The sequence below is a fragment of the Eschrichtius robustus genome, chromosome 1, assembly GCF_028021215.1.
Source record: "Eschrichtius robustus isolate mEscRob2 chromosome 1, mEscRob2.pri, whole genome shotgun sequence".
NCBI classification, from domain to species: domain Eukaryota; kingdom Metazoa; phylum Chordata; class Mammalia; order Artiodactyla; family Eschrichtiidae; genus Eschrichtius; species Eschrichtius robustus.
In genome coordinates, this window is record NC_090824.1 from 7,671,964 (window position 1) to 7,685,083 (window position 13,120).

Below are 13,120 nucleotides of genomic sequence, written 5' to 3' on the forward strand. Positions count from 1 at the left end.
TTTTGTTTTGTTTTTTTCCCCCTGTTTATTGACTGAAGCATGAGGTTAGTTTATTCAAGGTATTAATGTAAGCATGAACATTTTTTTAAAAAGATACAGCAAGGAGAACAATGGCTAAATTTACCAGATAAGGAAGAAACTTAGCTGCAGTATTATTTCCAACCTATAGTTCTCAAACACAGCGTGAAAAGCCTGAAAAAATGAAATTTTAGTCATTAGAACCTGACAGCTTCCAGTCATAATATGCTGACATGTGTAACCGGAATTAAGAGGTTCTACCTGTGGAACGAACGTTATTATTTTTTTTTTTTTTTTTAGGCAAATCATTTAGTTCAGCTCCGTGAATCACAGCGTGGCTGCAGAACACTGGACACTTACGAATGGCATCATACAACTTTCTGAGACTCTGTGTTTCTTCGTAAGTAGATTCCACTTACAGACACTAATTATTGGCTGCATTGGAAGCACTTTCTGCGAGGCAAAGCAAAGGAGGTCTATCCAGAATGGAAGGAGGTTTCCAGCGTCTCCGCAGAGGGACCGAGACCATTGGGATCCTGCCATTTGGTGCCTCGCTAAAGTGATTTTGAGTTTTAATTGGTTCAGCTTTTCAGGGAGGGATCGCAGCCTCCTTCCATCCATTCATCGTTGACAAATAGTCATTGGGTGGACCACGCACCAAGCACTGTCCCTACGACAACACAAAGATCGAGACAAGGATTTCTCTCTCATCTAACTCCTTTCGGGGGTGGGGAACTAAACACCCAGGCAGATGAGCACTTGGCACTGACACATCAGGTCAGAGATGGTCAAAGCTGGTGAGCAGAAGCTTCCGCTGGCATGAACAAGAGCACTGGGGCCAGGTCGCCTGGATTCAAATCGTAGCAACTCCAGTGAAAAGTTGCGCAGCCCCAGCCAAGGGATGTGACCTCTCTGTGCCTTTCTTTTTTTTTTTTTTTTTTTAACATCTTTATTGGAGTATAATTGCTTTACAATGGTGTGTTAGTTTCTGCTTCATAACGAAGTGAATCAGCTATACATATACATATATCCCCATATCTCCTCCCTCTTGCGTCTCCCTCCTACCCTCCCTATCCCACCCCTCTAGGTGGTCACAAAGCACCGAGCTGATCTCCCTGTGCTATGCGGCTGCTTCCCACTAGCTATCTATTTTACATTTGGTAGTGTATATATGTCCATGCCACTCTCTGTCAAACTGTTACCGAACTCAGGCCCTGCTGCTCGCCGCTCAAAAATCAGTACTCGAGAGAGGCAATGTTGGAAGACAGGAAAGCTGCTTTACATCGGAATGCCAGCAGTCTGGGGAGATGATGGACTCAGCGTCCCCCAGAAACCACCTCTGAGGATTCTGCTCGGCCATGAAAGTTTTAAAGGGAAAAGGGGAAGAAATCTCAGTTAATCACTGAGATACAGGCTCAGGGTCGTCGCCATTCCCCACTGCGTGCAGGCTTATGTGCAGGCTTGTGGACTTCTTGTGATCTTTCTTTAGATGCTATCTTGTTCACACAGTTTGCTCATGAGACTACTGAAGGGGAAGCTAAGGAAGAGATCTGGTCATCTGTTAATTACTTACTCTTCATTTCTGCTTCTTTGGTCTGCAGAAAGAACCAACAGATTAGGCAAAGTATTGTGTGATCAAAAGATTTGAAAGGTGTGTTTGGGCCAGAGACGGGTAGAGCATGGGGGTGCCTCGTTTAAGGTTAGTGACAAGACAAGAGGGGCTCCCTGCAGAGAGCTCTTTCCTGCCAAAAGCTGCTTACAAATTGGAGATGACCACTGTTCTTCCCTCTTCAGGCTGTGATGAGAATTTAATGAGTCAATGTGCATATGTGAAGTGTTTCTGGCACACAGTGAGTTCTTCAGAAAACAGGAGGTGTTTGCCAAGATAATGGTGGGACACGACTAGACACCATGACAGAAGCTCCTAGATGGTACCCACGTGGTCCTAGTGGGCCCAGCCGGAGCATGGAGCAAAAAGAGGATTGTTCTCAAGCCTTAAAATCTAATGGAATTTCCCAGGATAGATTTTAGACATGCTTGGGACTCACGACCCTTTTCTTCTTTCTGATTTCTCCCTTTCGGAAAGAGAATGTCTATCTGATGCCTGTCCCACTAAGGTACTTTGGAAACTTGTCTGATTCCCAAGGTTCACAGCTAGAGAGGAATTTTGTTTCAGGGTGAATCGTAACTCGAGTCTCAACCACATCTGGCTTAGGTGATATTTAGATGAGAGTTGGGACTTCCTGCAGATGCTAGAATGGGTTAAGACTTTTAGGGCTGTTGGGATGGGAAGGATGTATTTTGCACACAGGTAGGACATGAACTTGGGGGGAGGGGAACAGAGGGTGAAGTGTTATGAGTTGAATTGTATCCCCTCAAAATTTGTATGTTCAAGTCGTAACCCCCAGTATCTCAGAACGTGACTGTCTTTGGAGATAGGACCTTTAAAGACGTAATTAAAGTAAACTGAGGTCATTAATTGAGGGTGAGCCCTAATCCAATAGGACTGGGGTCCTTTTAGGAAGAGGAGATTAGGGACTTCCCTGCTGGCCCAGTTGTAAAGAATCCACCTTCCAATGCAGGGAACGAGTGCTCAATCCTTGGTCAGGGAATTAAGATCCCACATGCCGTGGGGCAACTAAGCCTGCGCACCTCAACTAGAGAGCCCACGTACCACAAACTGCAGATCCCATGCACCCTGGAGCCCACGCACGCCACAGCTAGAGAGCACAGCTAGAGAGAAGCCCGAGCACCACAGCCAAAAGATCTCACACGTCCCACTGAAGATCCTGCGTGCCACAACTAAGACCTAACGCAGCCAAAAAACAAAAAAAGAAGAGGTGATTAGAAGACAGACAGGTACAGAGGGAAGATTATGGGAAGACAAAAGGAGAAGATGGTCACCTACAAGCCAAAAAGAGAGGCCTCAGAATGAAACCAAGCCTGCCTTGATCTTGGACTTCTAGCTTCCAGAACTTTGAGGAAATAAATTTCTGTTGTTTAAGCCTCAACCTCACCCCCACCAGTCTGTGGTACTCAGTTATGGCAGCCTTAGCAAGCGAATAGAGATTTTTTAAAGATTCTGCAGATACTTCTGCAGGGCCCCAGAGGTAGAGAATCTCTTAGTGTCTTCACTTGAAAATGAAGGTGCTGGATGAGGTCATCCACTATTACCAGATCTTCGCACAGTGGCTTTCTGTGAAATAGGTCAAATACTGTCCTGCAACTTGCCCTTTCCCCCAGCAGTGGGGTTGCATGAGAAAGAAGACAACAGATTAGCAAGAGAAGTATGATTTCTGTGGATCAAGGATTCTGGAGTGGGGGGAAGGAAGAAGCTAGATATTAAGCCAGCCATCACAAACTGGTATCCCAAAGTTGTCAGGCCAAGAGAGTGTTTTACGAATCTGGAAATTTTCATAAATCTACCCAATTCTAACTAAAAAAAAAAGTCAAAGACCCAGCTGTATGGATCCACATTCTATAGGGCACCATTCTGAAGTTCCCTATAGTAGGGAGAGCAAATTCTAGCGTCCCCTGCTCCTGTGTCTGTTACAGATCAGGGTTCTTGACCTTCCCCGATCAATAGAAATTAATACGAGGCCAGACAAGAAACTCAGGCAAGGCTTTATTGGGGCCCCTGCAGCAACAGAGGGGAGCGAAAACAAGTAACAGTTTCCCTTGCCTGCTCCCCGAGGCGGGAGGGGGGAGCTGGTTCTTTATATGGAGTGAGGGTACGGTCGGAGGGGTGGCTTAGGTGGGTTGCCCACCCCTTTGGTGGTGTTGTATGCAGGAGGCATGCACGGTACCCTGCTTTTGCTCCTGGCTCTTCAGAAGTGACAGTTGGTTTTTTGGGTTTTTTTTTTGGTCTTTTTGTGTATTGTCCATAATTTGCCCCAACTGTGCATGCATGCAGTTATTTTTAGTCTCTTATAGTTTCTTTGTATTTTGTAGCTCAAGGAGATGTTAGTCCAGGTGCAAGCATTGCAGCACTGCTGCAAAGTGTCCCAGGTCCCAGGTCCCAGCCTGTCTCACGCCCACTTAAAGAGAAAGTGGAGGGGACTTCCCTGGTGGGCCAGTGGCTGAGACTTCGCCTTCCAAGGCAGGGGGTGCGGGTTCGATCCCTGGTCGGGGAGCTAAGATCCTACATGCCTCACGGTCAAAAAACCAAAACATAAAGCAGAAGCAATATTGTAACAAATTCAATAAAGACTTTAAAAAATGGTCCACATCAAAAAAAGAAAAAATCTTAAAAAAAAAAAAGAGAAAGTGGAGGCAGAACAAGGGGCACTCTGCCCTGCAATGTGGGGTGAATGAAACTTTGGGGAATCCGGGAAGTGGCCTTTGACAAAAAGCCTCAGAGAGAGTTTGGAAACCTGTAAGTATGTAGCAGGAAGGGAGAACCAGGGGGTGAGGAAACCAGCTTAGGGGAAGGTTAGTAACAGGACAGGAGGGCAGGGGAGGGGGCTCAGGTATCCCAAATGATGCCGCTGTTTTGAGTCCTTTAATTTGCCTTCTTTCTTACAGTCTCCACCATGGAGCCCTGGGGGGGGGGGGGTGGTTAAGTCATTTATAGGGTGATTAATTTTCTTGCAAGGGATGTAGGCCTATTCCCAAAGGCCTCACATAATTCAAAACTAGCACAATTCAAGATTAATTCTCTGGAGGAGGAAATGTAAAGCAGGGTTGGCATTCTTTCGAAATCTGTGCATAAGCTAAGACTATTAATACATGATATATCACGATTTCAGATTTGCACGATTCAGATTCGCAAACACCTCCACCACACCCTCTCCATATTCTGGGGCCAGGGGAGCTGATTAGCAAAGGCAAAGATAAACTCTGTATGGCTATATGGACCTTGAGCCAATATGCTCAAAGCCAGACCACCTCTACTGGGAGCTTCCCATGCCCCAGACCCTGGCTAGGCCTTTCCCAAGGCAATTCTGAAATGCAGATCTCCCCTGGGACAAGTAAGGGTTTTCTAAAGACTGGCTACCTGTGATGAGGCAGGACAACTTATTAGCCAAAATTTCATCTTGGACTTGAGACCGACACGGGTTCAATTTCTGGTTCAGCTATAGAGTCTTGGACAAATATAAAAATAAACTTTATACCTCTTAGTCTCCCTGACTGTAAAATAGCAATGATAATAATAATAATACCCGATTCGGGGGGTGGGAGGCTTGGGTCTCAGGGCTCAACAAGATAATGCATCTCAAACATGCCCCTTTGTGCCTGGTACATGTAAGTGCTCAACAAATATTAGCTCGTATCACTATTAGTTTAGATATCCCATGACTTCTTCTCCTCCTGTCGACCATATTACAATGCCCAATTTATAAGCAAAGAGCTGTCAGAGTGATAGGTTAGTTCGGTTTTTATAACTAGTAAGAAAACAGGAAGGAGATGGGAATCCAAGTCTTCCTGGCTACACTGTTTTCACTCACACTTTCCACTGCAAATCCCTCCCATTAGAAAACATCAGGAGCAGACGGGGCCACCCCAGCGATTTGAAATCATGGCGCGGATTGGGCCTCTCCAGCCACCATATTTTCTCCTGGAGTTGGTACCTGCTGACTTGTTAACACAGATGTGTTTCATGGATGCTGCCGGCACTTCAATAATGCTGGGACATTATGTGCTGTAAAAACAGAACATCATTGCTTACCAGGGGCTTATAAAAATAATTGCGATCCAGCCTGGCCTCTGTCACTAGTAATTTTTCGCATCGCTCCTCTTTTTGTAATGCAGTTTACGTGAGTCAAACAAATTCTACGTAAATTAGGAAGCATGTTAGACTTCAAGTCGAGAAGTGACAAGCCTAGGTGTAAATAAGATATTTTCAAATTTTTCAAACCCCAAATGGAGGCGGGTGACACATTTGTGATGGGAGCGGAGAGTGCTGGGAGTGAAAAGGGATGAGACCCTCCAGTGGGAGAAACCAAGGGTCTCAGCTGTCCCTGCTTCCTGGCCGCTGCTATTGCTATGGGACCCCATAGCCTCAGCTGTCTCTGATTCCGTCACCACGTCCCTTAAGATGCATCTTCTAACCCTCACTGCCACTGGACTAACAACAAAGTCATTTTACCATTTTATAATTATTTTTAATCTCCTGGACAGTATCATAAATTTCTTTAGATTGGGGACTGCCATGGAATCTTAATCATCTGTTCATTCAGATATTCAACAAATGTGTAATTTTTATATATATATATATACTGGATGTTTTGAGGTATACAGTGATAACAGATGGAGCATATTTTGCCCTCCAGGTGTTGCGGAATGATCATTTGGGTTTAGGGGGGAGTAACCTTCTGCCAGGGATGCCTTTTTAGCAAACCTAAGTGTGACCCCAATATTTTGCTGTATTTGAACCCCAACTGTGTTCTGGGGCTCCCTGGAACTTTTGGAGCTGTAGAAGTCAGACATGAGAACCTTCAGTTTCAGACTCACTGAACCGGTCCACAATCTGGAGGCTTTCAATTAAATGTGCCAAATCTTAACAAGAAGATCTGGTGTCCAACCTATTGGTCATTTAGGAGTTGTTCACCCCACACCTTTTGTACACTGCTCGTTCTTCCCTCCTCCTGTGGGGGGCCGGGGGTCCCTTCATTAAGGCCTCAGTGGATATATGCACTCCTGTCATTTATTGACTCATCACTCATCACAAAACCCTTACAGGACCTTAATTAGCTAGCATTTTGGAATGCCCCTGAATTGCTGGTAACCGTTCAATCTAGACTAACCTGCTTCATCCTCATAACAACCCAAAGAGGGACACCATTATTCTTCACATGTTGCAGGTGGGGAAACCAAAGACGGATGGATTTTCATCTGCTACATAATAATTAACCACAAAGGGTAAGATTGCTAATTCATTCTTTAAAGAAATATTTAGTGATTGCCTGCTGTTTCCTGGATAGATCCTGTCCACAGGGATACAGAGGACCACAGACACAGGGAAGCAGATATAAAGATACAGAGATGACTAAGTCACGAGCCCCATCTTCAAGGGTGTTCCAGTCTAGGTTGGAGATAGAGATAAGACAATTTTTTATTCTTTTCTTTTTTTTTTGGCCGCACCTCACAGCTTGCAAGATCTTAGTTTCCCCACCAGGGATTGAACCTGCACCCTTGGCAGTGAAAGCGCTGAGTCCTAGCCACTGGACTGCCAGGTGAGACAATGTTATGTGTGACAGGTCCTGGAAAAAAAAAAACAGTGGCATGGGAACTCAACTAAGGGAATGCGAAACACACCTGTGATGAGATTTCATAGAAAAGAAACATTTGCGGTCACTCAAAATAACATGGTTCTAGAAATTGGATAGTTGGGTGAAGGGGGTGGGGAACAATTCCCAGTCGGAGGTTACAGCTCGTGCAAAGGTGTGGACTTCTAAAAGAGGAACTCTTTCCCCTCTCCAGTGTGTTCTCCATAAATCTGACCATGCCATTCCCCTGCTGAAATATTCCCTAGTTCCCCAGCACAGAGGAAAAAACCAAATTCTCACCCTGACCTTCAAAGCCCAGCATCATGTGATGCCTGCTCCTCTCCAGCTGAATCTTGCACCACTATCCAAATTTCTATCTCTACCCCAGCCTGTCTGACCCTCCTTATGTTCCTAAAACCATCCCACCTTCTCCCAAACTCAGTGGCATCCACCAAAAGTAATTATTAACATGTTCATGGATCTGTGGGCTGGCAGGAGAGCTCCACTGAAAATTTCTGGTGTGGGGTTGGGCAGAATGGCTCTGTTCTGTGTGTCACTCATCCTTCTGGGACCAGCGAGCTACCCAGGATATGTTCCTGTCATGTTGATGGATGAGGCATAAGAAGCTAAGTTCCTCCAAGCAAGCATATTTCAAGCCTTTGCTCATGTCATGTCCACTAACATTCCACTGGGCAAAGCAAGTCACATGGCCAAGCCCAAAGTCAAGGGGATAGAAAGTAAACTGCCCTCCATGGGAGGAGCACAGAGTGGATATTCACTGACCAGCAATCCAAACTGTAACAGGGTTCCCACCACCCCATCTCAGGACCTCTGTCCCCTCTACCTAGAAGAGTCATTCCTTCTCTGCCCCCTCTCCCACTCACCCACATAGTCAAGTCTTCCCCAATCTCGAGACCAGGTTGGGTTCTGCTACACTAATACTCTCAAAACACCATTCACTTTTCCTTTATTGCGTTCTCAGGGATGGGCAGCTGCATGTGAGTGATTATTCAATTACAGTCCGTCTTCCCCTGAGGACAGAGACCACATCTGTTTTTGCTCATCATGGTAGCTCTATAGTCAGTGCCCAGAAGTATTCATTGGATGAATGAGCTCAACAAGTATCCTCATGGAGCACGTCCCCAGTCAGACTTGTGTTGTTCAGAAAGGACTCGGGCAGAGCATGGAGCCTGAGGCAGAGGGTACAAGATGCAAAGCAGAGGGCCACGAGGAGGCAGCTGCAGGAGTCCTGCGTCAGACATGATGGTGACCCTTACACTCAAATCCTTCATTCATTCGTATGAATATACTTACTGTATTTGTCAGATGCTGGGGACACTGTCTCTTAGCTGTTAGCCCTAGTGGAAGAAGACTCTCTGAACAAGCAGAGGTTATCAAATGCTGTGAATTCTAACAGTAGGGGAAAGGAGGTTGGGGGGCGGGGGTGGTGCGTATACACTGAATGGCAGGGGGAAAATGCAGGAAGCATTACTAGGAATAAACAAATCCTCTCAGTGTGTTGCTGATGCCATTGTCTTAAAAATATTGACATACATGACAGAGTCAGTGCCATAAATCACCTCCCAAAGAAGAGAAGAGAGCACAAAAGAACTGACTCATGCCCAGAAAGCCACTCAAAATCAGGTAAGTTTGAAACTATGATAGTGTTCTCAGTCGAAGGGACAGGGTCCATGAGGAGATTGTGTTCCCCAGGACACGGGATTGAGAATCAAAAGCCCCCGGCATTCGCCAAGATTAATTACAGTAATAACACTCCTAACAGCCCATTATCAAGCACCTATTATGTGTGTTTCACAAAAATTATTTCATCTTATCAACCACCTTCTAAAGTAGACATGATTTGATTGATGAAGAATCTGATCATTGGAATAGTTAAGAAAATTCTTTGAAGACATACAGAGATTGAAAGAAAAAACCAGGATTTGGACCCAGGCATGTTGTGGCAGAAACGTCCTAGTTTGGATGGTAGCAGATATGTTTACCCTCTTCAGGGGCCAAATCTAGCCTTGGCTCCTCAGCAAGACTTTCCCTGAGAATCCACCCCACTAGTATTAGGACAGATTTCCATGACTAACAAGCTGACATTAGGACAGATTTCCATGACTAATAAGCTGACATTTTAATAAGCTTCTAAGATGGCCCCAGTGGTCTCCACCACTTAGTGTTTACACTCTGTGTAATGCCCCTGAGTCTGGGCTGGACTTACTGACCTGCTGCTCATGAATAGAATGCAGCAGAAGCAATGGTATCACTTCTGGAATGGGGTTACAAAAGGACAATGGCTTCCATCTTGGGCCGACTCCCTCACTCTCTCTCTCAGCCCTCATACTGAAGGAAGCAAGCTGCCATATTGTGAGTAGCCCTATGGAGAAGCCCACACTGCAAGAAACTTTTATGTCTCTGGCCAACAGACAGTGAAAACATGATGTTCTGAGTCTACCAGCCCATGAGGAAATTGCCAACAGCCATGTGAGATGTGAGTGTGCTTGGAAGAAGGTTCTTCCTGATCCAACCTCGTTCAAAGTGACTGCAACCCAGGCCAACGCCTTGATTTCAGCCTTGTCAGAGACCCTGAATCACAGGTACCCAGTTAAGCCACGCCTGGATTCCCAACCCACAAGCACTGTCAGATAATAAATGCGTGTTGTTTTGACCTGCAAAGCTTGGGGATAATTTGTTACACAACAATTGATAACTAATACATATTTCTAAATCCAAAGTCCATGCCCCCAACCACCATAACATCCTGTTTCAGAGAGCTTCCCACGTTATTACTACCAGCAAAGTACCCATCCCTGACCTGAAAGATAAGAAAACTCACCAAATATGCACGTGAGTTTGGGGTGAGAAAAAAATATTAGCATGTACATCTCAAGCCAGCTCCTGTAAATGAAATAATTAGTACAGTTTACTACCTGCCAGGGTTTACATTTAAAGCTTTAATGAAATTATTGTCATTTAAAATAACTATTATGCGGCAGGGGGAAAATGTAAATGGAATGCGGCCTCAGTCTGAAAGCTCTCAGAAGTGTCCAGCTTATTAGAAAAACCACAGTGAAGAAGCATGCTTCAAGAGGACATTCCTCCACTTATTCATTTATTCTTGAGCACCATTATGTACCAGGTACTGAGACCACTTGCAACTTTTTCAAATCTTGCTGTGGGATAAGCACCAAAACAGATAGAGACAGAGTCAAATTGGATAATCTGGGGGACCTACAAAAGGTCTCCTGTATAAATGGCCTTGCAGCTGGTCCTCACAGAGGAGAAGCCTTAGAATTGGCCAAAGTGGGGAGAAGAAGAGGATTTTCTTTCCCATTAATTCACTCGCCCATTAATTCAACAAATATCTATTGAGCCTCCTCCATCTTTATCATGGAGGTCATGAAGGATACAGAGCAAAGGACACGGTCAACATCAAGAAATACAAGTGCATCATAACCTAAATGGGAAAAGAATTTGAAAAGGAATAGATATAAGCATATGTATAACTGAATCACTTTGCTGTACACCTGAAACTAACACAACATTGTAAATCAACTGTAATCCAATAGAAAAGAAAATGTTTTTAAAAAGAAATACAAGTGCAACGTTCAGAGAATACTTAATTGACCAATTGGGAGGAACTGATCAGAAAAGTAATAGGAGACTAGAGAAATCTGTCCTAATACTAGCAGGGTGGATTCTCAGGGAAAGTCTTGCTGAGGAACCAAGGCTAGATTTGGCCCCTGCAGAGGGTAACCATATCTGCTACCATCCAAACTAGGACGTTTTTGAGCACAAAAGATGAAACCTTTGATAATTAATCTTGGCCAACAGCATGAACTGTGTAAACTGTTCCAGGCAAACCAGGACAAGCCTCTTAGCTTTAAAGAACTGACAAAGGTTAGATGGGGCCTCACAAGCAGACAGAATGACGTGTGCGACAGCTCTGAAGCAGAAACTATTAATTGCAAATTATTGCAGAGATGAGTGCAATTATTTAAGTGTGATGACTATAGAGCTTATTATAGTACATGCTCAATGAGTATCTGTCAAAGGAAGAAAAAGAGGGAGGCTGGTTCACAACGAGTAAGACCAACCTTTGGAAAAGGAATTCCACCAAAACCACTGGAGTTAGTGAAGTCTCTTAAAATGTTTGACCTTGATTTTGTGTCCTGGTTGAACTTTGGCATATGCACAAATATCACAAAGATTTTTGAGGATGGGTTATGGTAGAGAGTGCAAAGGTCATGGGCTTAGATGCTGGTTTTCAACCACAATTCCACTGTTTCAGTTCAGAACTTCAGTTCCCTCATTTGTAAAAGAGGGATGAGAATCCTTACCTCAAAAGGCTATTGTGCAGTTTAAAGGAGACAATATTTTAATACACACAGTGTCCTGGCACAGCCTCATTTAAACACATCTTCACTCTTTTTCTCTCTTTACAAAAATCTAAGAGCCCCAAGTATGCTGAAAATACCCTCATACAACCTTAATTCCTGCTTAAATTAACAACAGCCTTCTGATAAACAGGAGGGATGTTTATAAAGAAAACTCCAAATGACCAAAGGCACTCAGGCCAGGAGGGGAAAATGTCAGCTTATTAGTCATGGAAACACTGCAAGTCTTCTGAAACCAAGAAACTACAAGGATGTACATATTTTCACCAATGAATAAAGAGCCAAGTAGATTTTTTTAAAAGAAATTTGGATAATTTGACCATTTAAGAACCAAGTCGAACAGATTTTAATGGCATTTTAAGCCTCAGAAAATAAGGCTCTTTAATGTAGATGCTGACAGACCCTTAACTACAGTGAGACATCCAGCATCACAGTAATAGCTTTAAGAGGAAGAATAAGACACCTATTTACATTTTGAATACAAGCCTATTCCCTAAACACATTCACATTTGAATCAGATAAGAGACGAAGAGGCAGCCTTGGACTGACTGACAGGTGTCAGAGTGGCAGCGGGATGAACTGGGATCTACCTCTAAAACCACTATTAGTGATTGTTCCCCATTAAAAATCAGATGTTGTTATGACTGAATTCTACTTCCTGACTGGGAAGACCATTTTCTACTTTATCCTTGTAGACATTGCACTGGAATGGAGATGCTAAATATTGGCCAGCGGTTCCCAACCAGAGATCCACAAAATAAATGTATGTCCATTTGTTGGTTCTGCACAGAGTCTGGTCTAACACAAAAGAGATGGGCATAAATATTTCTCAGAAGACAAAATGGAAAGATGGCAGGAAGACAAAGAGATGGGGAGGAAAGGAGGAAGGGAGGAGGGAAGAGGCAGGTCAGCACCAAGTTTAGGATTTCAGACAACCCCAAAGATGGTCCGGCTTACATACCTCCAATGTCCTGGGCCACTCACCGGTTATAGGTAGACCTGTTCCCATAGCCAAGATGATCACACATCAATTTTTTTAAGCATCTAGGTTCAAATAGTCCTTGACTGCTTCTTTTCTGTTAAACTTTGCTTCTTCTCCACGTCTGAATCATGCAGGATGTCACTGATGGGGAAGGGCCCTCATCTTTTCAGTGAAGGTCACGTCCATCTCCAAGCCCGTGCATTCCCGTCCCTGTCTTAGCCCATTCCCATCACATCTCGCCAGGCTTATGGCAAAGGTTCCCTACTGGTCTCTCTTCTTTCTCTTAGATTCAGGCACCAGGGCGCCAGGCTCCCATCCCAGGCTGGGGCTCTTCCATCCAGACCCCACTCTTCCAGGCACCCAGCCCTTCCCAGATTCCAAGCCACATCCTGGCATCTCCGTGCCAAGCTCAAGTTCTGCCTCTGTCTTGAGAAGTGTCGATCTGAATCCCAAATGTGCCAGCCTTATTACCATCATCAACAGACTTCTTAATGAAGCTGCCAATACTG